At 45.4% G+C, this 22,891-nt stretch overlaps 1 protein-coding gene across 3 annotated transcripts in view; it reads right to left on the bottom strand.

The window, feature by feature from the left end:
- NKAIN2 (sodium/potassium transporting ATPase interacting 2) overlaps positions 1 to 22,891 on the bottom strand; it is a 1,596,052-nt gene that overhangs the window by 259,079 nt on the left and 1,314,082 nt on the right. The gene's annotated exons all lie outside the window — the stretch shown is intronic.

Below are 22,891 nucleotides of genomic sequence, written 5' to 3'. Positions count from 1 at the left end.
CAACATTACACCCCTTGACTCCAGAGTTCTATTGCTGACTGTAGCCCAAAAAAATACAGAGATAGATAGACAAGAGAAACATAAAAAAGAAAACACTATTACAATGTGTACATTTTTTAAACATGGTGCTGTCACCTTAAAATTTCAACTTTAAAGTTTTCAATTCTAAAGTCACCAGTCTTGGCCAAACAGGCCACATTTTGATCATTTTATGGCCAGCTTAAAAAGTCAGCTTAGTTGTCCATCCCCCAAACAACAACTGTTTCTCAGCTACTTATTTGACTCCATAAGCTATTACTTACCTGTATATTGATTTAAGAGATGACACTGGTAGTATTTTTCTGAAAACTGCTTTAAAGGTTTTAGATTTAATGTTTTTCTGAATTCTCTAAAAATCTTTTTCCACGACCTTCCATTTTCCTCTAACTTTGTTATTTGTGTGAATATAGATGCTGATCTCAGAGATTTCTAGGTGCTGCAATATGTTCAACTGTAGCACCTGGGAGAAACACTATCTAGCATTTTGTCCATCTAATATTAGAGCTGTCTATTATCAGCTCCTGCACTGTCATTTTAGCAGCCTTTAACTGTTTCCTAGTGCACACATTATGCTGCAGAACTACTGCTAAACTTACAAGTTCCGCTATCAACCAGCTGAGTATATTTATTATGACATGACAGTTGAGAAATTAGTCTCCCTGATAATATATCCTCTCTTCCTCCTTTAACCCAGCTATCTACCCCTGGATCCTGTGCATGCCCACCTCTTGCAAACTCCTCATTGGCCTGACAGTGCAAGCTAAAAGAGTAACTGAACTCTGTAAGCTCTGTCAAAAACTGGTAGGCAAATGGCAAAAACCCAGTCACCAGTAATGGCTGTGGTCCCCCTGCAGCTGATCTTTCCCCCATTACTGTCTTATCATTCATTGTTCTTCACTGTGTCATTGTGGGGAAGCAGCCATATCTTTCCATCTCTCCTGAGACAAGAAATCAGAGGCAGCACTGCCTTAGACCTCACTCTGCAGATAAACAGTTATGAAGCTATGACGGTTACATGAGTGTCTAGGCACCTTTGTACACCAGTACTGCTATTTTAAAAAAAATCCAGACAAAAGGTACATTTTTCAGTGTAATTTTTAGGTACAATTACCATTTCTAAATGTTTTCTATCAAAATAGCAATTGAGTTTAGGTCTGCTGTAATGTGCAACTCACCCTTCGCAGAGTTGTTAAAGCTTCTTAGTAACGCAAATTGCATATTTAGATCTAGCACTTTCATGGTGTGAAGCAACAGTTAGTTTTTAATTGTCTTTTTCATAACTTCCTATGCTGAAGAAGCCCATTGGTGAAATGCATAGAGGTGGACCTGATCAGCTCTGATGTGACTAGTGAACTGCCAAAAGATAGGCGGAATTATTGTGGAATGTTTCCTGGCTCTTTTGACAGGTGGAGAGTTTGCGATCCTCACACATTTTTAAGCTTGACAGTCTGTGTCAGTAAGTTTCAGGCACCAAAAAATGTCAGTGCAATATTTGTTTTAGATTTTTAATAAATACTTTTTATGCTTTTAGGCGATGAGTCTCTTTCTGTTTTCTGCTTTCTATCCTGTGAGTGGAGCCCTGTGAGTCTGGGAGAGTGGAGGATCAGACTACAAAAAACAACACAGCAAGTTTGACCTTTGTTTCATTACGAAGGTCTCTGCTTTCTGGTGAGTCTAGGCTGTCTAAGGCCGAGTTCACATATATGCGAATTGGATGTGGGTTTCTCAGCATCCAATTCACATGACAGGCGAGTCATGGAGCCAGTTCACACAGGTCAGAGGCGGACACGTTCTGCATTCAAAAAGGGTCCTGTGTGTCTTTGGGTCTGTTTCAGGCAAAAATTTGTACCTGATTTTCACCTGAACCGGGGACCAGGAACGCACCGGACCCCAAGCACGAAACCGCAGCCGCATATGTGTCAACCCAGCCTAAGGGATGAACACAAGCAGATGGAGCACTGGTGAATTGTTAATTTTGGGTGAAGCACCTGTTGTGAAAGTTTGGAAAAAGACACTATTTGAACTGCATACTATCTGAACTTTCAATATATAAGTGGAACACATTTTATGGATGGTAGAATGGACACTATGATTTATCTGTATTGGTTTTATTTGGATTTGGTTATAACATTTTTGAATATTTAATTGTAATTTCAAGTGTTGCTTTATTTACACAGTTGTTTATATTGCACTCTTTATGGATGAATAAATTTAGGTATTAGCGCTGATTTACTTCACACTTACATAGTTACATAGTTAGTCAGGTTGAAAATAGACACAAGTCCATCCAGTTCAACCAAAAAAAAAAACATACAATCCCATATACACAAACCTTCACCCACAGTTGATCCAGAGGAACCCGAGCAAAGCATTATCCAATTTGCTACAGTAGGGGAAAAAAAATCCTTCCTGATCCCCTGAGAGGCAATTGGGTTTTCCCTGGATCAACTTTACCTATAAATGTTAGTACCCAGTTATATTATGTACATTAAGGAAAGAATCCAGGCCTTTTTTAAAGCAATCTACTGAGCTGGCCAGGACCACCTCTGGAGGGAGTCTATTCCACATTTTCACAGCTCTTATTGTGAAGAAACCTTTCTGTATTTGGAGACGAAATCTTTTTTTCTTTTGACGAAAAGAGTGCCCCCTTGTCCTCTGTGATGACCTTAAAGTGAATAACTCAACACCATGTTCACTATATGGGCCACTTATGTATTTATACATGTTGATCATATTCCCCCTTAACCACTTCAGCCCCAGAAGGATTTACCCCCTTCCTGACCAGAGCACTTTTTACAATTTGGCACTGCGTAGCTTTAACTGCTAATTGCGCGGTCATACAATACTGTACCCAAACGAAATTTGCGTCCTTTTCTTCCCACAAATAGAGCTTTCTTTTGATGGTATTTGATCACCTCTACCGTTTTTATTTTAGCGCTATAAACGGAAAAAGACCAAAATTTTTGAAAAAAAAATGATATTTTCTACTTTTTGTTATAAAAAAAATCCAATAAACTCGATTTTAGTCATACATTTAGGCCAAAATGTATTCGGCCACATGTCTTTGGTAAAGAAAATGTCAATAAGCGTATATTTATTGGTTTGCGCAAAAGTTATAGCGTCTACAAGCTAGGGTACATTTTCTGGAATTTACACAGCTTTTAGTTTATGACTGCCTATGTAATTTCATGAGGTGCTAAAATGGCAGGGCAGTACAACCCCCCCCCCAAATGACCCCATTTTGGAAAGTAGACACCCCAAGGAAATTGCTGAGAGGCATGTTGAGCCCATTGAATAATAATTTTTTTGTCCCAAGTGATTGAATAATGACAAAAAAAAAAAAAATTACAAAAAGTTGTCACTAAATGATATATTGCTCACACATGCCATGGGCATATGTGGAATTGCACCCCAAAATACATTCAGCTGCTTCTCCTGAGTACGGGGATACCACATGTGTGGGACTTTTTGGGAGCCTAGCCGCGTACGGGGCCCCGAAAACCAATCACTGCCTTCAGGATTTCTAAGGGCGTAAATTTTTGATTTCACTCCTCACTACCTATCACAGTTTTGAAGGCCATAAAATGCCCAGATGGCACAAAACCCCCCCAAATGACCCCATTTTGGAAAGTAGACACCCCAAGCTATTTGCTGAGAGGCATGTTAAGTCCATGGAATATTTTATATTTTGACACAAGTTGCGGAAAAGTGACAATTTTTTTTTTTTTTGCACAAAGTTGTCACTAAATGATATATTGCTCACACAGGCCATGGGCATATGTGGAATTGCACCCCAAAATACATTTAGCTGCTTCTCCTGAGTATGGGGTTACCACATGTGTGGGACTTTTTGGGAGCCTAGCCGCGTACGGGGCCCCGAAAACCAATCACCACCTTCAGGATTTCTAAGGGTGTAAATTTTTGATTTCACTCTTCACTGCCATCACAGTTTCGGAGGCCATGGAATGCCCAGGTGGCACAAACCCCCCCAAATGACCCCATTTTGGAAAGTAGACACCCCAAGCTATTTGCTGAGAGGCATGGTGAGTATTTTGTAGCTCTCATTTGTTTTTGAAAATTAAGAAAGACAAGAAAAAACTTTTTTTTTTCTTTTTTCAAATTTCAAAACTTTGTGACAAAAAGTGAGGTCTGAAAAATACTCACTATACCTCTCAGCAAATAGCTTGGGGTGTCTACTTTCCAAAATAGGATCATTTGGGGGGATTTGTGCCACCTGGGCATTCCATGGCCTCCGAAACTGTGATAGGCAGTGAAGAGTGAAATCAAAAATTTACGCCCTTAGAAAGCCTGAAGGCGGTGCTTGGTTTTCGGGGGCCCGTACGCGGCTAGGCTCCCAAAAAGTCTCACACATGTGGTATCCCAGTACTCAGGAGAAGCAACACAATGTATTTTGGGGTGTAATTTCACATATTCCCATGGCATGTTTGAGCAATATATCATTTAGTGACAACTTTGTGCAAAAAAAAAAAAAAATTTGTCTTTTTCCCGCAACTTGTGTCACAATATAAAATATTCCATGGACTCGACATGCCTCTCAGCAAATAGCTTGGGGTGTCTACTTTCCAAAATGGGGTCATTTTGGAGGGTTTTGAACTGTCCTGGCATTTTATGCACAACATTTAGAAGCTTATGTCACACATCACCCACTCTTCTAACCACTTGAAGACAAAGCCCTTTCTGACACTTTTTGTTTACATGAAAACATTTTTTTTTTTTGCAAGAAAATGACTTTGAACCCCCAAACATTATATATTTTTTTTAAAGCAAATGCCCTACAGATTAAAATGGTGGGTGTTACATTTTTTTTTTCACACAGTATTTGCGCAGCGATTTTTCAAAACCCATTTTTTGGGCAAAAAACACACTTTTTTAAATTTTAATGCACTAAAACACACTATATTGCCCAAATGTTTGATGAAATAAAAAAGATGATCTTAGGCCGAGTACATGGATACCAAACATAATTAGCTAATTAGCCACTAGGATTGCTTTTACATGAAAGCCGACCGCTGGCTGAAAAGAATGATACCAAGATGATACCTAAACCTGCAGGCATCATTCTGGTATAACCACTCAAAGTCGTGAATGGCGTACCTGAAGACAAAAGAATGGTTAGCAATAAAACACAGTAAACGGTAAAGTATAAAAAATTGCATACCTGAAAAGCAAACGTGATAAAACATAATAACAATAAAACATTGCAGAATAGAACACAGTAAAAAAGAGCAGAACAATAGAGAGAGAATAGAGAGAGAGAGAACAATGAAACGACAACTATTATTTTTTATTTTATATATATATATATATATATATATATATATATATATTTTTTTTACACTTTTTTTGTAACTAACTTTTATAACTGTAACCGGTTCCAGGTTCGGGTCTCTCAAAATGCGATGGCATCTTGGGAGACCCTGTGAAAGCATACCTAGTCTGTGCAATGCTGTACCCTGCGCTAATACTCAACTAGTGTATTTTAGCGTTTAAAACATTCACCAATGCAAAGACCAGGATTGTCAGGACAGGAGGGACAATAATAGCGGGTGTCACGCCTATATCCGCGCTTGCTGCAGACACGACATCTTTTTTGGGGGGGTTCGTTGGGTAGGGGTACTCGGGAGGACATAAAGAAAATGCCTCTAATGCAGCCGACTGCATTTGGTTGGGGATGTGAATGGGGGAAGTATGGGTGCTGCAGAAGCGGTGGGTTCCCAATTAGGATTGGCGAATGCAGCAGGAAGGGCATTATGGGCATGACGGGCCTGTGTTTGTCTTCTTCTTGGTGGCAGCAAGACACTACTTGTGCTTGCCACCTCACCAGCTTGAACTGCACTTATGGTACTCGCCACGTCACCAAGTGTTACTGCAGTGCTGGTTTGACTACGACCGGGGTGTACTAGGCCACTGGTGCTTGCTACCAAAAAAACTGTTAGCAATCGCAGAGATCAGGCCTGCGAATGCTGCAGTTATGCATCTAGTGTTTTGTAAGTGACAGTGATCGATCGATACTGCACTTGGGTGGGCTGGGCTGGGCCGGGCGGAGGGGCAAATCGCAGGTTCTAGCAGGTATCTGGGCTGATTCCGCTAACGCTACATTTTTGGGAACCCTAAACTGCTGGGGATGCTAGTATAGATCTGATCAGATCAGATATTGATCCGTTCAGATACTATACCAATAAGGGAGGTGTACGGTGCGTGCGTGGGTGTTAGCGGTACTGGTGCTAACCTGACGCTGCTTGGGGCTAGTGTTTGCCAGTTCACCAAAACGCTACCAAAAAAAACTGTTAGCGATCGCAGGGATCAGGCCTGACTCTGCGAATGCTGCAGTTATGCGTTTAGTGTTTTGTAAGTGACAGTGATCGATCGATACTGCACTTGGGTTGGCTGGGCTGGGCGGAGGGGCAGAACACAGGTGCTAGCAGGTATCTGGGCTGATCCCGCTAACGCTGCGTTTTTGGGTACCCTTAACTGCTGGGGATGTTAGTATAGATCTGATCAGATCAGATATTGATCCGTTCAGATACTACACCACTAAGGGAGGTGTACGGTGCGTGCGTGGGTGTTAGCGGTACTGGCACTAACCTGACGCTGCTTGGGGCTAGTGTTTGCCAGTTTACCAAAACGCTACCAAAAAAACTGTTAGCGATCGCAGCAATCAGGCCTGACTCTGCGAACGCTGCAGTTATGCGTTTAGTGTTTTGTAAGTGACAGTGATCGATCGATACTGCACTTGGGTGGGCTGGGCTGGGCGGAGGGGCAGAACGCAGGTGCTAGCAGGTATCTGGGCTGATCCCGCTAACACTGCGTTTTTGGGAACCCTAAACTGCTGGGGATGCTAGTATAGATCTGATCAGATCAGATATTGATCCGTTCAGATACTATACCACTAAGGGAGGTGTACGGTGCGTGCGTGGGTGTTAGCGGCACTGGCGCTAACCTGACGCTGCTTGGGGCTAGTGTTTGCCAGTTCACCAAAACGCTACCAAAAAAACTGTTAGCGATCGCAGGGATCAGGCCTGACTCTGCAAACGCTGCAGTTATGCATTTAGTGTTTTGTAAGTGACAGTGATCGATCGATACTGCACTTGAGTGGGCTGGGCTGGGCCGGGCGGAGGAGCAAAAGGCAGGTGCTAGCAGGTATCTGAGCTGATCCCGCTAACACTGCGTTTTTGGGAACCCTAAACTGCTGGGGACGCTAGTATAGATCTGATCAGATCAGATATTGATCCGTTCAGATACTATACCACTAAGGGAGGCGTATGCTGCGTGCGTGGTTGTTAGCGATACTTGCACTAATCTGACGCTGCCTGGGGCGACGCATATCACCACCGGGCGATCAGGGGGCTAAACCTTTATTCGGTAATAAACGGTGGGTGCCCTGACACATATACATACAAATAAACAAACTAACCAGGGTCACCCGTAACACTTATACGGTGATCAGTGGTGAAAGGGTTAACTAGGGGGCAATCAAGAGGTTAAAACATTTATTAGATAGTATATGGGGGTCACTGATGCTATAAAACGCTGACGGCGAACCTAAATATTTACCTCCCTAACTAGCGTCACCAGTGATACTAATACAGCGATCAGAAAAATGATCGCTTAGTGACACTGGCGACGGGGGGTGATCAAGGGGTTAAAACTTTATTAGGGGGGTTAGGGGGGTATCCTAGACCTAAAGGGTGCTAACACTAACTGCCCTAACACACTAACTGTCACAAACTGACACCATGCAATAATCAGAAAAAAAAAAACTGCTTGGTGTCAGTGTGACGGGGGGGAGGGAGGGGTGATTGGGGGGGTGATCGGGGGGCGATCGAGGGGGGATCGGGGGTGTAATGTGTGCCTGGCATGTTCTACTGAGTGTGTGTGTGTTTTACACTCACAGTGATGTCTTCTCTCCTCGGCACCGGAACGGAAAATACCGAGCCGAGGAGAGATGACATCATTTCCTTTGCTGCTGTTTAGCATACAGCAGCAAAGGAAGATTTTTATTGGCTGGGAGCGATCGCAAGGGGGGGGCCACGAACGGATGATCTCCCCCTCACCTCTCATCGCTCCCAGACCAAAGCCGCCCGCTCCCGGGAGGCAGATCACGTACAGGTACGTGATTCTGCCTGGCCGTGCCATTCTGCCAACGTATATCGTCGTGAGGCGGTCGGCAAGTGGTTAATCTCTTCTTCTCAAGAGAGAATACTGTATATTCAGTTCCTCTAATCTTTACTCCTAACTGAGTTCCTCCAAGCCTCTTATCAGTTTGGTTGCTTTCTCTGCACTTTCTCCAGTTCCCCGATATTCTTTTTGAGATCTGGTGCCCAAAACTGAACTGCATTTCCAGATGAGGTCTTAGTAATGATTTGTAAAGGGGCAAAGGTATATCACTCTCTTTGGAGTCCATACCTCTCCTAACAAGAAAGAACTTTGCTCACTTTGGAAACCGCAGCTTGGCATTACATGCTATTATTAAGCTTATGATCTACCAAAACCCCCAGATCCTTCTCCACTATGGATTCCCCCAGATCCTTCTCCACTATGGATTCCCTCAGTTGTACTCCCCCTAGTATGTATGATGCATGCATATTCTTAGCCCCCAAGTGCATAACTTTACATTTATCAACATTAAACCTCATTTGTAGGGATGGTCCTAATGTTTGAGTCAAACGGCGTTTGTTTGTATGCTGCATGCTTTGGCCAATCACAGCGCAAACTGCTGTGAGAGCCATGATTGGCCAAAGGCAGGGTACATGTCCTCTGGGGCAGTACCCGGGTCCCCATACACTTTTCATGGCAATAACTTGCATATAAGCCTTTAAAATGAGCACTTTTGATTTTTCATGTTCGTGTCCCATAGACTTTAATAGGGTTTGCATGTTCACATGTTCTGGTGCCAGGGGGTGTTCGGTTCATCCCTACTTATTTGCTACACAGTTGCCCAATTAAACAGTGCATTGAGGTCGTCTGGTAAGTTGACGACATCCTGTAAGGATGTTATTTCACTGCATAGCTTGGTGACATCTGCAAACACTGAAATGGTACTTTTAATCCCAGACCCAATATCATTTATAACGTTATTAAAAAGTAGGGGTCCCAACACTGAACCTTGGGGTACACCACTGATAACCTTAGACCATTCAGAGTAAGAATCATTAACCACTACTCTCTTTAGCAAGTTTTCTATCCATTTACAAACTGATCTTTCCAAGTCTGTAGACTTTACCTTACACATTAGCCGTGTGTGGGGAACTGTGTCAAATGCTTTTGCAAAATCCAAGTATACCATGTCCACAGCCACCACTTTGTCCAAGGTTTTACTTACCTCCTCATAAAAGAAATCAGGTTTGTTTGACAACTTCTGTCTTTCATGAATCCATGCTGTATGTTGCTTAAAATAACCACATCAGCAAGTGGTTATTACCTATGTTTAATTTTTTTTTAATAGGATATCTTTTGCTATTTGGAAGATTAATCCCCACTTCCTGTTGTGAAAATTGGGGCAAATCTCTACCACAGAGACACAAACGCCAATAAAAATACTTTTTCACTGAAGTGAAGGAAAGCCACTTTTACAGGGTTACAAACTGTAATAACAATTCTGAAATAGGTTCTTCACAAAATACATGTCTGTAGTCAATTATTAATTATTTCAGGCTAAGAAGCTAAGCTAATGCATGCCAATAAAATGGGATTTAAAAGTCAGTATGCCCTTATATTTCTAAAGCTACACTTTTATTGCGGTAGTGGACAAAGAAAGGCGCTAAACTTTTAGGATTACTCAAAAGAAGATAACAATGGTTAACCTTGGTTTCCTACGTCCTTGTAATCTCCATGTGTTAAACTATGCATTCTCATTTTAGCCACACGTTACTGACAATTGCAAACCTTGTTGTGCTCAGAAAACCTTGCCTACAGTGGCAGGCATGTGTAACCTTTGTTAGAACAGTCATTTGAGCAAGAAATTAAAACAGAAATATGCAATTATATTCTTTCTCACATGTCCTTTATCTGTCCTGTTCACAAACTGCAAATCTTCAAACAAAATACTATTAGTGTAGAGCTATGGCCTCTTATAATTGTCTCGGGTTAATTTTATTTACTTGTTTATTTAGTTATACATGTTAAATTACTGTTTTATATTTGTTTTCTCACTCTCTATATACAGTCATTTTTACAAATGTTGCTGCCCTGTCAAGTGGAGTGATCTTATGCCCAATAGTATCAGGATAGTTCAGACGGGAAGGCAGAGGGAGGCAGCACCATGGGAAGCAAAGCAGTCTGTTTAAGTAAAATAAACTACTGACACAAATGTTTCCCCGCTGACAACAATGTCATCTCACTGAGCACCATTGGCTTCTCCACTGAGCACCATTGTTCTGCCACTGCCAACAAATGACCTTCAATAAGTACCATTACCCCCCATTCCCCACACTGTCACCTCTGTTATCTCACAGAAATTAAGGCCCACCAGTGCCCTCTTTTCACTAAGCTGAAACCCAGTGCCCAAAAATTAACCACTATTGCCATGGATAAAATCAGTATACTTTTAGTTATACAAAGACGTTAAAAGCAAGAGGAATATACATTTCTTTAAAAGCTTGAAAGCATTTCATAAAGGCTTTCATTTTCCCAATGTTTTTAGTTTTTGTTTTTGTATTGTGTTGAAATACAACAAACTGTTCCATTACTTCGTGGCCTTAGTGTATGCAGGTGAACTTTATATCCTGAAGTAGACCAAACTAAATTTCCCTTAAATGGACTTTTAAGGCACTAAATCCATAGCATAATATGCAGTAAAAAGGTTTTTTATTTTATTGAAAAAGCATTTCTAAAAACATTGAACATAGAATGTACATGTTTTTGTACATTCTATGTTCTATTTTATTTATAAATGCTTTTTCAATAAAATACAAACCTTTTTACTGCATATTATGATATGAATTAAGTGCCTTAAAAGTCCATTTAAGGGGAATTTAGTTTGGTCTAGATTAGCAGGATGTGGCACAACATGAGGAAATAATCACCGATATACAATTTCATATCCTGAAATATGTCTGGATTTACAATTCTAGAATTCAGAACACACAACCTATTTAACCTCTTGCTTGCCAGGCATTTCAACCCCTTCCTGCTCAGGCTACTTTTGAATGACAATTGCGTGGTCATGCTACACTCTACCCATGTGACATTTTTATCATTTTTTTTTTCCACGCAAATAGAGCTTTTTTTTGGTGGTATTTATTCACCACTGGGTTTTTTATTTGCTAAATAAACGTAAAAATACCAAAAATTTTGAAAAAAAAACAGAAACATTTTTTATAGTTTGGTATACAATTTTGCAAACAGGTAATTTTTCCCCTTCACTGATGTGCACTAATGATGTTGCACTGATGGGCACTGATAGCTGGCACTAATGGGCACTGATAGGCTGCACTGATGGGCACTGATGAGGGGACACTGGTGGGAAGTGATGAGGAAGCACTGATGAGGCTGCACTGATAGGCAGCATTGATGGGCTCTGATAGGAGGCACAGATAGGTGGCACTGATGGGCACTGCTAGGTGGCACTGTTGGGCACTGATAGGCAGCACTGATAGGTGACACTAATGAGGAGACACTGATTGGCAGCGCTGGTGGGCATTAATTGGAAGCACTGGTGACCACTGTTGGGGCTGCACTGATAATCAGGATACTGATAATCAGTGCCCTGATTGTCATTGTAGATGTCCCATTCACACAAGCTGGATACCGGCTCTTCTCTCCTTACACTGTCAGTGTGAGGAAAGCAATGCTGATAACCGGCTTGTGTTTACATCATGATCAGCTGTGATTGGACACAGCTGATCACGTGGTAAAGGACCGATGTGATTGGACACAGTGATCACAGAGTGCACCGCCCGCATGCTGCAGCAGGCGCAATTCCCAGAACTAGCCAACTGCACTGTAGCCATCATTCAGCTATACCACGGTTGGGAAGTGGTTAAAGTGGAAGTAGATTGACAGAAAAAAAAAATTAAACAGATGGGACCCCCGGAGCTTTTGACCATAATGTGCATATTATGACACACTTATCTGGAAAAGCAATCCCCTTCAGTTCTACTATGTCCACGCTGCTTTCAGAGCTTGGCACTTTCATGTTCACTTAGTCTTCTTCCAAATTTGGAGTCTTTGGTCTTGATTGGCTGGGCCAGGATGATATACTGTAACTCCCATTCATGCACACAGGAGTTGCTTCATCCTGTCACAGAGCTGTGCTGGATTTGTACAGTGCTGGAGCTGCACATGAACAAGTCAGTGTACTCATAAAGAAAAAATGCTGACAGGGAGAAGCATTTTTTCAAAAAGGTTCTAATTTCCACTTTAAATTTTCTCCATCACTTTTAATCTGTCAGAAACCATGAATCAGACTGAGACAGAAGTACAGTTAAATCACACTTGTTTAATAATAATAAAAAAAGGTACACGTAGTCAAAACATAGTCAGAGTTCAGGAACCAGAACGGATAGTCAGACAAGCCAAAATGTCAGGGAGCCAGAGATGAGCATAGTAGAACAGCAAGCATGATCTGGAGCCAGAAGAAATGTCAGCTAAGCAAGTCTTTAACAGGAACACAGGAGAGCATCTCTAGAGATGTGACCAAGGTGAAGGCAGAGATCATCTTTGCTGGATGGCTTAAGTAGGCAGGACTGACGAGCAGGATATCATCAACAGGTGAGTCACTGTAGAGAGATAGGAGCTGGCAATTAGCCGACAGCTGAGAGGCCAGCTTTGACAAGGAAGGGCTGAGCCCATCCCTGACAGTACCCCCTCCTCAATGACCACTCCCCTTCGGAAGATCACCAGACTTGAGGGGAAAACATCTATGGAAATAACGGAGGAGGACAGGGGCGTGTATGTCCGAGGATGAGACCCAAGAGGGTTCCTCCGGACAGTACCCTTTCCAATGCACCAGGTACTGTATGCGCCCACGGAACCTACGGGAGTCAACACTAGACTGTACTTCATATTCCTCATGGTTCTCAACCTGTACAGGGTGAGGACGAGGCACCAAGGTGGTAAATCGGTTGCAGACCAAAGGTTTTAATAAGGAGACATGAAATACATTCGAGATATGCATATTAGAAGGAAGGTCTAATGCGTAAGCCACTGGGTTAATCCTGCGAAGAATATGGAAAGGCCTGATAAACCGAGGTGCAAACTTCAGAGAGAGAACACGAAGTTGGAGGTTGCGGGATGACAGCCAGACCCTGTCCCCAACCTAGTAGGAAGGCGCAGGCAGGCATCTGCAGTCAGCATGAAGTCTGTACCTATCATTAGCATGTCGCAAAGCCTCCTGGACTTATGCCCAAGTCGAATGATGACCACGGAGATGCTCCTCTAACGCAGGAATACTCTGCAGAACAAACGAGTCAGGCAACATGGAAGGTTGGAAACCATAGTTTGCCATAAACGGGGACAATCGGGAAGCAGAATTCAAGGCACTATTGTGCGCAAACTCCACCCATGTTAAGAGGTCTGATCAGTTGTTATGATGGTCAGAAATATAGCAACTTAGCAATTGCTCCAAAGACTGATTGGTTTGTTCTTCGGCTCTGTGACAGATCTCAGATACCCCGACTGGGCACCTCCACCAGACCTGTGTCTCCTGTTCTCCAAACGCACCCGCAGCTGGCAGACTCGCCATAATCAGCCCTTAACTCCCCAACCACGAGGCAAATCACACAGGTGTTGAGGGTTAAACGTGCAGAGCATAAACTCTTTATTAAGTACAAAACATACACCTTTAAACACAGTTAGGGATGCTCCCCTTAGCCTTGTCATAGAGGGGGTAGGGGACAAGGAAGAACCAATGGGATGGCGACACTTGTACATTCAAACAGAACTACAGTTGAAACACACAAAGGGATTATGATAAGCAGGCAGCCCCTCCTTACACATCCCCCGCTGGGATGTGTCTCCACACCTTTTGTCTACGTGCCATGACCTAACATGATTAAACACAATAACAAGAGGGGGAGGATGGGAGAAGGAATGCAATGTATATGGAGACACCATTACATTATCCCAATGCCATTTTGTCCCCAAGTCTCTTGTTCTCTGCTGGGCCATAGTCTTTGGGTAGGAGGCCAGCCCACAGCCCCCACCAAAACACACAGTGACAGTGGGTTCTGCCACATTTCTCCCCTTTTAAAAACAGACTAACCAGGTCCCTGACCCTCAACTTGTCTGGATCTGTGTTAGTCACAAACTCCCACCCCAGGCAAACAGCAAAAGGAACAGTATGACTCTGGTGCTGGGGAGCAAAACTGCACATACGGTCTCCTGTGAATAAAAACAGCTTCTGCAGAGCGAGACCGGCTGTCCGCACTCCCGGGATGCGGGGCTGGGTTGCAGGTATTGGGGAGAGGTGAATAACCCTCTGCCCTGATGCCAGAACTTCAGCTGGAAAGGAACGTAGGCTGGTAGTGCTAAGCCGTTGGGGAGGAAGAGGTACTTGCTTTCCTCCCAGTGTAGTTACCAGCCGCTTGGGGGGTATCTTGCTGGGACTATCTCCTGGGCTCTCCATCCCTTTTTCTGATGCTGGACAGAGACCAACAGTGATCTGCCCCATAGCCAGCGCTTCTGCTGGGGGGACAGATACAAAGGTAGAGATCAGTCTCTGTAGAGGGGGAAGGGTTTTCTCCCCTTCCGGTTCTGTGACCAGCCGCTGGGGTGACTTCTGACAGGGACTGTCTCCCAAACCCTCCAAAAACATACTGAGAGCTGGGCGGAGGCCAGCGGCACTCTGTCCTGTAGCCAGTGCTTCTGCTGGGGGAGATGAACACTGGGGTAGTGTCCAATTGGTGGGGAGGGAGAATGGCTTTCTCCACTCTTGGTGGGGATATCTGCTGCTGGGGAAACAGCTCACTGAGATCATCTCTTGGACTCTCCGGATCCAACGCTGAGGGTGGGCAAAGGCCAGTGGCACTCCTCTGCTCCGTAGCCAGCGTTTCTGCTGGGGGGATGAACACTGAGGTAGTGTCCAATTGCTGGGAGGGAGTATTGCATTCTTTACTCCCAGTGAGGATATCTGCTGTTGGGGAAACAGTTCAAGAAGATCATCTCTCAGACTTTCAGGATCCAACTCTGAGGGTGGGCAAAGCCCATTGGTGCTCTGCCTCATAGCCAGCGCTTCTGCTGGGGCACCGGATTCGATACTCTGGACTTGCTGCTGATCACCATCTACCAGCCTTCCAGTGCCCGTCTCAACGCCCCCTTCCGAGACCTTTATGCTATTAGTTTGTCTTGCTGCCTGGGGAACCTCTGGTGCATTCCGGCATGCTAGCATTCACAGTCCCCTTTTTATCATCGTCACTTCTTCCATTGCGGATAGGACAGGAAAACGTAGGGGCACCCCTGGCCCCATTTCATCCGCATCTTTGCAACTGTTCACTACTTCTCCTGGACAGTCCAAGGCAACGGGAGCCATGCTGGGCTGCTGATCACCATCAAACAGCCACTTGTAGGTAATCTCGAGCTCCCATTCCTGCTTGACCAGGAACTCCAATTCCTCCAGGTCACATGCCCCTTCGGGGAGGTCCAACACCTCATCTCGGAAGTCCAGGATGTCTTCCAGCTGTCATTCCCCATCGCTCTCAAAGTGTGTGTCTCCGTACATTTTTTGATGGAGAAGCCCCACGCCACCATAGCCAACACCTTCTGTCGGGCTGCCATCTGCTGTAACTGGTCACAGAGTGCACCGCCTGCATGCTGCAGCAGGCGCAATTCCCAGAACTAGCCAACTGCACTGTAGCCATCATTCAGCTATACCACGGTTGGGAAGTGGTTAAAGTGGAAGTAGATTGACAGAAAAAAAAAATTAAACAGATGGGACCCCCGGAGCTTTTGACCATAATGTGCATATTATGACACACTTATCTGGAAAAGCAATCCCCTTCAGTTCTACTATGTCCACGCTGCTTTCAGAGCTTGGCACTTTCATGTTCACTTAGTCTTCTTCCAAATTTGGAGTCTTTGGTCTTGATTGGCTGGGCCAGGATGATATACTGTAACTCCCATTCATGCACACAGGAGTTGCTTCATCCTGTCACAGAGCTGTGCTGGATTTGTACAGTGCTGGAGCTGCACATGAACAAGTCAGTGTACTCATAAAGAAAAAATGCTGACAGGGAGAAGCATTTTTTCAAAAAGGTTCTAATTTCCACTTTAAATTTTCTCCATCACTTTTAATCTGTCAGAAACCATGAATCAGACTGAGACAGAAGTACAGTTAAATCACACTTGTTTAATAATAATAAAAAAAGGTACACGTAGTCAAAACATAGTCAGAGTTCAGGAACCAGAACGGATAGTCAGACAAGCCAAAATGTCAGGGAGCCAGAGATGAGCATAGTAGAACAGCAAGCATGATCTGGAGCCAGAAGAAATGTCAGCTAAGCAAGTCTTTAACAGGAACACAGGAGAGCATCTCTAGAGATGTGACCAAGGTGAAGGCAGAGATCATCTTTGCTGGATGGCTTAAGTAGGCAGGACTGACGAGCAGGATATCATCAACAGGTGAGTCACTGTAGAGAGATAGGAGCTGGCAATTAGCCGACAGCTGAGAGGCCAGCTTTGACAAGGAAGGGCTGAGCCCATCCCTGACAGTACCCCCTCCTCAATGACCACTCCCCTTCGGAAGATCACCAGACTTGAGGGGAAAACATCTATGGAAATAACGGAGGAGGACAGGGGCGTGTATGTCCGAGGATGAGACCCAAGAGGGTTCCTCCGGACAGTACCCTTTCCAATGCACCAGGTACTGTATGCGCCCACGGAACCCACGGGAGTCAACACTAGACTGTACTTCATATTCCTCATGGTTCTCAACCTGTACAGGGTGAGGACGAGGCACCAAGGTGGTAAATCGGTTGCAGACCAAAGGTTTTAATAAGGAGACATGAAATACATTCGAGATATGCATATTAGAAGGAAGGTCTAATGCGTAAGCCACTGGGTTAATCCTGCGAAGAATATGGAAAGGCCTGATAAACCGAGGTGCAAACTTCAGAGAGAGAACACGAAGTTGGAGGTTGCGGGATGACAGCCAGACCCTGTCCCCAACCTAGTAGGAAGGCGCAGGCAGGCATCTGCAGTCAGCATGAAGTCTGTACCTATCATTAGCATGTCGCAAAGCCTCCTGGACTTATGCCCAAGTCGAATGATGACCACGGAGATGCTCCTCTAACGCAGGAATACTCTGCAGAACAAACGAGTCAGGCAACATGGAAGGTTGGAAACCATAGTTTGCCATAAACGGGGACAATCGGGAAGCAGAATTCAAGGCACTATTGTGCGCAAACTCCACCCATGTTAAGAGGTCTGATCAGTTGTTATGATGGTCAGAAATATAGCAACTTAGCAATTGCTCCAAAGACTGATTGGTTTGTTCTTCGGCTCTGTGACAGATCTCAGATACCCCGACTGGGCACCTCCACCAGACCTGTGTCTCCTGTTCTCCAAACGCACCCGCAGCTGGCAGACTCGCCATAATCAGCCCTTAACTCCCCAACCACGAGGCAAATCACACAGGTGTTGAGGGTTAAACGTGCAGAGCATAAACTCTTTATTAAGTACAAAACATACACCTTTAAACACAGTTAGGGATGCTCCCCTTAGCCTTGTCATAGAGGGGGTAGGGGACAAGGAAGAACCAATGGGATGGCGACACTTGTACATTCAAACAGAACTACAGTTGAAACACACAAAGGGATTATGATAAGCAGGCAGCCCCTCCTTACACATCCCCCGCTGGGATGTGTCTCCACACCTTTTGTCTACGTGCCATGACCTAACATGATTAAACACAATAACAAGAGGGGGAGGATGGGAGAAGGAATGCAATGTATATGGAGACACCATTACATTATCCCAATGCCATTTTGTCCCCAAGTCTCTTGTTCTCTGCTGGGCCATAGTCTTTGGGTAGGAGGCCAGCCCACAGCCCCCACCAAAACACACAGTGACAGTGGGTTCTGCCACATTTCTCCCCTTTTAAAAACAGACTAACCAGGTCCCTGACCCTCAACTTGTCTGGATCTGTGTTAGTCACAAACTCCCACCCCAGGCAAACAGCAAAAGGAACAGTATGACTCTGGTGCTGGGGAGCAAAACTGCACATACGGTCTCCTGTGAATAAAAACAGCTTCTGCAGAGCGAGACCGGCTGTCCGCACTCCCGGGATGCGGGGCTGGGTTGCAGGTATTGGGGAGAGGTGAATAACCCTCTGCCCTGATGCCAGAACTTCAGCTGGAAAGGAACGTAGGCTGGTAGTGCTAAGCCGTTGGGGAGGAAGAGGTACTTGCTTTCCTCCCAGTGTAGTTACCAGCCGCTTGGGGGGTATCTTGCTGGGACTATCTCCTGGGCTCTCCATCCCTTTTTCTGATGCTGGACAGAGACCAACAGTGATCTGCCCCATAGCCAGCGCTTCTGCTGGGGGGACAGATACAAAGGTAGAGATCAGTCTCTGTAGAGGGGGAAGGGTTTTCTCCCCTTCCGGTTCTGTGACCAGCCGCTGGGGTGACTTCTGACAGGGACTGTCTCCCAAACCCTCCAAAAACATACTGAGAGCTGGGCGGAGGCCAGCGGCACTCTGTCCTGTAGCCAGTGCTTCTGCTGGGGGAGATGAACACTGGGGTAGTGTCCAATTGGTGGGGAGGGAGAATGGCTTTCTCCACTCTTGGTGGGGATATCTGCTGCTGGGGAAACAGCTCACTGAGATCATCTCTTGGACTCTCCGGATCCAACGCTGAGGGTGGGCAAAGGCCAGTGGCACTCCTCTGCTCCGTAGCCAGCGCTTCTGCTGGGGGGATGAACACTGAGGTAGTGTCCAATTGCTGGGAGGGAGTATTGCATTCTTTACTCCCAGTGAGGATATCTGCTGTTGGGGAAACAGTTCAAGAAGATCATCTCTCAGACTTTCAGGATCCAACTCTGAGGGTGGGCAAAGCCCATTGGCGCTCTGCCTCATAGCCAGCGCTTCTGCTGGGGCACCGGATTCGATACTCTGGACTTGCTGCTGATCACCATCTACCAGCCTTCCAGTGCCCGTCTCAACGCCCCCTTCCGAGACCTTTATGCTATTAGTTTGTCTTGCTGCCTGGGGAACCTCTGGTGCATTCCGGCATGCTAGCATTCACAGTCCCCTTTTTATCATCGTCACTTCTTCCATTGCGGATAGGACAGGAAAACATAGGGGCACCCCTGGCCCCATTTCATCCGCATCTTTGCAACTGTTCACTACTTCTCCTGGACAGTCCAAGGCAACGGGAGCCATGCTGGGCTGCTGATCACCATCAAACAGCCACTTGTAGGTAATCTCGAGCTCCCATTCCTGCTTGACCAGGAACTCCAATTCCTCCAGGTCACATGCCCCTTCGGGGAGGTCCAACACCTCATCTCGGAAGTCCAGGATGTCTTCCAGCTGTCATTCCCCATCGCTCTCAAAGTGTGTGTCTCCGTACATTTTTTGATGGAGAAGCCCCACGCCACCATAGCCAACACCTTCTGTCGGGCTGCCATCTGCTGTACCTGGCCACAGTTGAGCTGTGAACCACTGGAGGGCTCTGTAGCTGGCATCCAGTCTCATCTCCTCCTGGACCAATCTTCCAAGCTCCGTCTTCCACTCCTCTCGTGTTCAATCCCCAAGGAAGACCTTTCGCGCATGGTACTGCATCCAGTACATCTCTGTGGAGGAGGGAAGGATCTTCCCCTGATGGTGCCGCTCATTGCTTAGCATCTCTTGCTAGAGTTGACGGTGGATCACATCCCCTCAGCCGAGCATGGTGCTCTCCGTTGCTGGTTCCCAATGTTGCTTCCACATGCCTTGCAGCCTCCTCCCGAACTCTGCTCTCATGCTGGCCGGTCCCCGTGCTGCTCCTCAGCGGCTGCTGGATCTTGAATCCCAGTTGTGGTTTGGATGTCCCAGACTACAGGAGACATCCCACTATCCCACTGTTGCCACCACTGTGATGGATCTCGGATACCCCGGCTGGGCACCTCCGCCAGACCTGTGTCTACTGTTCTCCAAATGCACCCACAGCTGGCAGACTCGCCATAACCAGCCCTTCACCAACCAATCACGAGGCAAATCACTAGGGATGAGCCGACCACCCCCCAGTTCGGTTTGCACCAGAACATACTGAACAGGCAAAAAATTCGGAAGAACACACGAACACCGTTAAAGTCTATGGGACACGAACATGAAAAATTAAAAGTGCTCATTTTAAAAGCTTACATGCAAGTTATTGTCATAAAAAGTGTTTGGGGAGAAGTTTTTTTTTTTGGGAGCAGTGATTTTTTTTTTATGCTTAAAGTGAAACAATAAAAATGAAATATTCCTTTAAAAAAAAAAATAGCATTGGGGTCCCCTCCAAAATCCATACCAGACTCTTCAGATCTGGTATGGATTTTAAGGGGAACCCTGCGCCAAAATTAAAAAAAATGGCGTAGGGGTCTCCCCCAAGGGTTGTGGAGATGAGGCCCTTGTCCTCGACATCATGGGGACAAGGTGCTTTGGGGTCAGACCCCAAAGCACCCTCCCCATGTTGAGGGCATGTGGCCTGGTACGGTTCAGGAGGGGGGGTGCTCTCTCATCCCCCTCTTTTCCTGCGGCCTGCCAGGTTGCATGCTCGGATAAGGGTCTAGTATGGATTTTGGGAGGACCCCTACGCCATTTTTTTTGCCGCAGGGTTCCCCGTAAGACCCCTTTCACACATGAGGGCATTTTGCAGGCGCTATAGCGTTAAAAATAGCGCCTGCAATCCGCCCTCAAACAGCTGCAGCATTGTCTCCAGTGTGAAAACCCGAGGGCTTTCACACCGGAGCGCTGCGCTGGCAGGACGTTAGGAAAAGTCCTGCCAGCAGCTTCTTTGGAGCGGTGAAGGAGCGGTGTGTTTACCGCTCCTCCACCGCTGCTCCCCATTGAAATCAATGGGGCAGCGCTGGGATACCGCTGGCAAAACGCCTCTATTGCGGTGCATTGCGGGCGGTTTTAACCCTTTCTCAGCCGCTAGCGGGGGGTAAAATCGCGTTTTACCGCCGACGCTATAGGCGGCTCGTTGTGAAAGGGGTCTAATTTTCATTCTAGACCTGAAGGGACTGGTTTGAATTTTGGGGGGACCCCCGCGCAATTTTTGTTTAAAATGTTTGGTTCGGGGTTCTCCTTAATATTCATATCAGACCCAAAGGGCCTGGTAATGGACTGGGGGGAACCCATGCCCTTTTCTTATGAGTTTTATCTATATTGCCGAGACCCGACAATTCATTACAGCCGCGGTCAGTTTTAAATGACAATTTTTCCTTTAGAAATGTCATTTTGCTGCGGTATTGTTCCAAACACAGGAAAAATGCGCCACTTTACAGGCATACTATAGACACCCTCAGGCACAATATTTAAAGGAATATTTCATTTTTATTGTTTCACTTTAAGCATAAAGAAATCACTTCTCCTGAAAAAACGGCCGTTTTAAAAAACCTTTTTTGAATTTATACATGTCCCCTGGGGCAGGACCCAGGTCCCCAAATACTTTTTATGACAATAACTTCCATATATATTCCTTTAAAATGAGCACTTTTGATTTTTCATGTTAGTGCGCCATAGACTTTAACGGTGTTTCGGCGGCTTTTGAATTTTCCTTGAACACCACATATTGTTCGGTGTTCACAGAACATCCGAACAACCAAAGTTTGGCCCGAACTTATGCTCGGGCTGAACCATTCGCCCATCCCTATAAATCACACAGGTGTTGAGGATTAAACATGCAGAGCATAAACTCTTTATTAAGTACAAAACATACACCTTTAAACACAGTTAGGGACACTCTCCTTAGCCTTGTCATAGAGGGGGTAGGGGACAAGGAAGAACCAATGGGAACTTGACACTTGTACATTTAAACAGAACTACAGTTGAAACACACAAAGGGATTATGATAAGCAGGCAGCCCCTCCTTACACATCCCCTGGAATGTGTCTCCACACCTTTTGTCTACGTACCATGACCTAACATAATTAAACACAATAATAAGAGGGAGAGGATAGAGAGAAGGGATGCAGTGTATATGGAGACACCATTACATTATTCCAACGCCATTTTGTCCCCAAGTCTCTCGTTCTATGCTAGGGCATAGTCTTTGGGTAGGAGGCCAGCCAACAGCCCCCTCCAAAACACACAGTGACAGTGGGTTCTGTCACAGGCCTCATTAGACTGCGGGTGATACACAGAGGAGAAAGCAAGCTGAATTTCCAGCTGTGCAAAAAAGGCTCACCAGAACTGGGACAGAAACTGGCTACCCCTGTCCAAGACAATCACCTTGGGTAGCCCATGTAAACGAAAGATCTCCCGAGCAAATATGGAAGCCAGTTCCTTAGAAGTGGGTAACTTATTAAGTGGAATACAATGGGACATTTTTGAGAACCGGTCAACCACCACCAAGATAACTGTGTTGCCCTGGAAGTTGGGTAACTCCACAATGAAATTCATAGACAGGTGGGTCCAGGGCCTCTCTCCGTTGTGTATGGGTTGTAGGAGGCCCACTGGAAGGTGTCGTGGAGTCTTACTCTGAGCACACACGGAACAGGCGGTTACATCAGCACGTAGACTAGGCCAGCAGAATTGTTGGGAAATGGCCCAAAAGAGTTGATCCTTCCCAGGGTGGCCAGCAGCCTTGGGAGAATGGTAAGTCTGGAGAACAGCAGTACGGAAACCTCTGGAACAAAGCAGCAGTCACAAAGTTTCTCAGGAGGAGCATGGACCTGAGTGGCAAGAATTTTGTCACCCAAAGGAGAAGTGAGA

Source organism: Aquarana catesbeiana, linkage group LG04 (assembly GCF_042186555.1).
Source record: "Aquarana catesbeiana isolate 2022-GZ linkage group LG04, ASM4218655v1, whole genome shotgun sequence".
In the NCBI taxonomy this organism is placed as follows: domain Eukaryota; kingdom Metazoa; phylum Chordata; class Amphibia; order Anura; family Ranidae; genus Aquarana; species Aquarana catesbeiana.
This window is presented reverse-complemented; position numbering and strand designations above follow the sequence as displayed.